The sequence below is a fragment of the Canis lupus genome, chromosome 1, assembly GCF_003254725.2.
Source record: "Canis lupus dingo isolate Sandy chromosome 1, ASM325472v2, whole genome shotgun sequence".
Lineage (NCBI taxonomy): Eukaryota > Metazoa > Chordata > Mammalia > Carnivora > Canidae > Canis > Canis lupus.
Genome location: NC_064243.1, coordinates 78,081,334 through 78,085,875, shown reverse-complemented (window position 1 = coordinate 78,085,875; position 4,542 = coordinate 78,081,334). Strand labels below are relative to the sequence as shown.

At 40.5% G+C, this 4,542-nt stretch overlaps 1 pseudogene; it reads right to left on the bottom strand.

Annotated features, from left to right (window-relative positions):
* Positions 1 to 3,347: 3,347 nt before the first annotated feature.
* Positions 3,348 to 3,444, bottom strand: LOC112645698 (U6 spliceosomal RNA; annotated as a pseudogene).
* Positions 3,445 to 4,542: the final 1,098 nt, after the last annotated feature.

Sequence of the window (4,542 nt, the reverse complement as noted above, 5' to 3'; positions counted from 1 at the left end):
GAGACCCCAGAGTAATTAGGCTTCATGTAAATGCTTCTTTCAGTGCTACACTGAAATCAAAAGATTGATTGTGGTTCCTACTTTAGGGTAGCTTTGCTATTTTTGGTTTTCTCACAAAAACCTGAGAGTCCCGTCTTGTTCTTGAATCAGCTCCTAAGACTAATATTTAAAAAGACCTGGGGCACTGGGCTGGCTCAGTCAGTTATGCATCTGCCTTCAGCTCAGGTCGTGATCCCAGCATGCTGGGATGGAGCCTCATGTCCATCCAGCTTCCTACTCAGTGGGGAGTCTGCTTCTCCCTCTCCTTCTGCCCTTTTCCCCACTTGCACGCATGCACATGTTCCCTCTTAAATGGATGAATGACTCTTTAAAAAAGAATAATTAGGGGCACCCGGGTGGTTCAGTGGTTGAGTGTCTGCCTTTGGCTCAGGTCGTGATCCTGGGGTCCTGGGATCAAGTCCCACATTGGGCTCCCTGCAAGGAACCTGCTTCTCTCACTGCCTATGTCTCTGCCTCTCTCTGTGTCTCTCTCATGATTAAATCTTTATAAATAAATAAATAAATGGGTCCAAAAGAACTATAGCTATCCTGTGGTGAACACAGCATAATGCAAAAACTTGTCAAATTACTAAGTTGCACACCTGAAATTAAGGTAACATTGTGTATCGACTAGATTCAAATCAAAAAATAAAAATAAAATAAATGAAATATTTTTTTAAAAAAATAAAAAGAACTGTTCATTCATGTGAAGGAAGCATCCTGCATAAAATCAACTTTAGGTAACTGGATGTATCAATAGAAAAACAGACCAATAAACTGAGGTTTTTCTTCCCTTTCTCATGAAAAAAAAAAAAAAAAAAAAAAAAAAAACCTTGGAAGATGCCCACATCTTCTGAATGTAGTCCTACAAACGTTTGGAGATCAAACATAGAATCAACATAATTGAAAAGACAAAGAATGAAGGAAAGAAAAGTAATAGGGATGCAGGGGAAAACAAGAAGGTAGAAGAACCTGAGAACAAAACATCTATTTCTTGCCACTCAAAGTGTGGTCCTTGGACCAGTAAGATTGGCATCATCTGAGAGCTGCCTCTGAAGTGTGGAATCTCAGACATACTGCTGGTTTATTGTAAGGATGGTGTTGGTGCTTGGATCCTTTTCATCTGCCAGCATACCTGTCCTTTAGCTGCCGCAAGTGCTAGCTGATAACAACTCACAGCTGGCCCTTTATCTAAAGAGTTACCCTTGGCCAAATGGGAGCTTCCTCACTGGAAAGCTACACAGTACCTACTCACCCAACAAACTTCAGTTAACAATTGACTAGTACTGAGGGATGAAAGCCTGGTTCCTCATCTTAGGGTGAGATTACCTGTTGCAGGATGTGTTCCAAAGCTTCCGCCTGGGTTCAGACTAAAGCTAGTCTTTGATTGAGACCACATTTATGATTAGCTTTTATGCCCTGCTCTATCAGGCACTGTGCACTCCTTTTCTCCTGAGAAAACTCCTCTAGTGAGTGACTTGAATAAGAATCCCCATCTCATGCTCCACTTTTAAGAAACTCAACCTAAGTTGGTTTGTACCAGAAATAGATCTGAGAAGCAGATGCTAAGGATAGAATTTTATAGTTGGATCTAACTTGCCAGCTGGATCACGGGTGGTAGGTGATGTGCTGATAGTCTCTGGGATGCTGCAGCATGCAACTACTAAGACTTTCACTTGAGAAGAATGAGATGGGTTGCAGCCGGAGGGGATGAACGAACAGTACAACTTCTTGGATGTTAGAGGGTTATGGGGAAGTAGCAACTACAAAGACTGAAATTGAGAGGCTGCTGCTAAGTACCACTGATTTAGTGAAGAAAGAAAATGACAGGTTCAGACCTTCTAATAATTCAGAGTAAAGTGTGAGTGTCAGAGGCCTCCTTGGTAGCATTTGAAAAGATTCTCATCACTTGAAGCGAGAGGGTGCAAATGGCTGTAGGCAGAGAACTTAAGTGTAATGTTGGCAGATCTTTAGAGAATTCTTGGCCTTGGCTAATCTTTGACAGTACAGGACCCAGAGAGGGAAAGAATGGAACTCTGAGATATGAGATGAGGACATGTAGGTTGATGAACTTGTGAACTTTGTATCCTTAATTTCTTTGAGTCCACTAGGCCAGCAGAAGTGGTCTATTTGTTTGGAGGAGAGATCGCCCACCTTGAAGACTGTGTAGAGACCTCAAATGAGGTAGGTGCTAAACATGACAACAAAAGTCCTCTTTAGAATCTGTCCTCTCCTCTCCACCTGGGCATCAGGCCCTTAAATATGATTGAATCTCAGCATAGTCAGCCTGGAGAAGTACTGGACCAGTCAGGGATGAGAAGGGATTATACATCAAAGCTGCCAAAGGACATGTATAGCATGCACTGACAGGAATCAGGAAAATGTGTCTGAAAATGTCGACTGAGAAACTACCTCAGATTCATTCCACTAAGCTAGTTTCGATGTAAGGAATACCTGAAAGTAAGTTTGTGATAACAGTTGCTCAAATCCTAAAGGTACTAGATCAAGAAGGGGGGATATAAAGCTAGATGAAGGACAATTTACAATATAAAAGAACTCTCTAGTGCTACAGTATTTAATTCCTTGGCAAGAACCCTAAGTGATGCTTCTAAAAGGCTTAGGAAAAACAAAAACAAAAAACAGTAGCTGGTATTAAATTAGAGAGGCCATGGAAAATTGTGAGAAAGAGCTCAAAAGGGTTATAGAGCTGATCATGCTAGAATGCATCAATTATACACAACTAGGAAACCTACCAGCTGGTCATTTTCCTTAAGAGGGCCTGGAGCACACTCCATTCACTAAAGCAATAAGAAAGGAACTGGAAAGAAATACACCAGCATCACTGTAATACTCAGTAATGCCTGCCTTCTATGGGCTGAATTGGTAGCTGTTACAGAACTGAGTTCCCTAGAAGCAATGGGGATGATAGGATGTTGGAATAGCCTTGTTAGCAAAGTATGAATGGCAGCCTAGCGGGGTCTAACTTAGAATGGTCTATAGAAATAACCTGAAGTACATGGTATTTCTAGAGGCAAGATCAATAAGCAGCTAACTGCTTAGGGTACTGTCAAATCTATCTATCTTTCTATCTATCTATCTATCTATCTATCTATCTATCTATCTATCTATCTCCCCATCTATCCAACTATATCCAAAAAGTCAGGAATAGATGAGTAGAAGGCAGAGGTAACACTTCCCCATGAAAAGTCATGAACTTTTGCCCAGTTTCCAGACTGGAGCCAGCTCCCAGAAGCAGAACCTATTGACTGAGGGAGCATCTGAGTCTAGATGATGAAGGTCCCTGTGGCACCACAGCAATTACATACACAGATTTGCATGTCATCCTCTCACAGGGGCTATGCTAATCTTCTCTGTATCTTTCCAATTTTATATATATATATATATGCTGCTGAAACAAACACTAGCAATCATATACAATAGTGATTCCTCCATTCTTCCCCAATAGGATCTATAGCCACTAACTTGTGTAAAAGCACACTTAGAAAATGGGAATTTCCATATCTTTCAAGGCCTGGTAGATATAGGGTCTAAGTTCAATCTGATACCAGGAGATTGAAAGTGCCACGTTATTCTCTTTCCCATTAGAGTTGGGGGGATAAGGAGTTCAGTTAATAAAGATAATAAATGGAGTTCTGACCCAGGTCTGTCTCAAGTAGGGGCTACTGTCTCTATCAACCCACTTGATTGTCATGTCCCTGGTCCCCAATTATATAATTCAAGTACACATATTTAGCAGTAGGCAGAAACTTAACACTGGTTCCTTGACTTATAGATTAGGAATGGTTGTAGTAAAAAAGCCAAGTAGTAACCCCTGAAACTATCCCAATCCCACCCCCAGAAATTAGAGTAAATTAAAAAACAAAAAACAAAAAAAAACAGCACAATAACAAGATCAGTGCTATATTCAAGGACTTAAAACATGTAGAGGTGATGTTTCCCACCGTATTCCCATTTCATTCACCAAAATAGCTGCTACAAAAATTGGTTGGATCCACTATACCAAACGTGGTATCTTTATTAGAGAATATTAACACAGCCTCAGGTATGCAGTGTGTGGATATTATACTAGCAAACCATAATGCACAAAAAAGAAAATGAGAGCAATTTACATTCACATCAGATACATCCACATCCTATCCCAAGGTTATGCTAATTTTCATGATCTTTGGCATACAATAGGTCGAAGGGGCCTGAATTGTGTAGGAAAGGAAAATAGTTTTCCTTCTACTTATCTGAGGTTCACTGGCTGGGGCCCTATGAACTGTCCTGACAGAAGATGGATTAACAACAGAAAAACAAACAGAACTTTATTAACATATGCACAGCACATGTACTTGGGAGCACTCAAAGATGAGTAAATCAAGGAGTGGTTAGAGCATGGGTTGATATAACATCTTAACAAAAGGGCAATATATTTTTAGAGACATGACAAGACAAAGGTAAGGGACTTTACATTCTAGGAGCAGCATTCTGTGAGAAGGC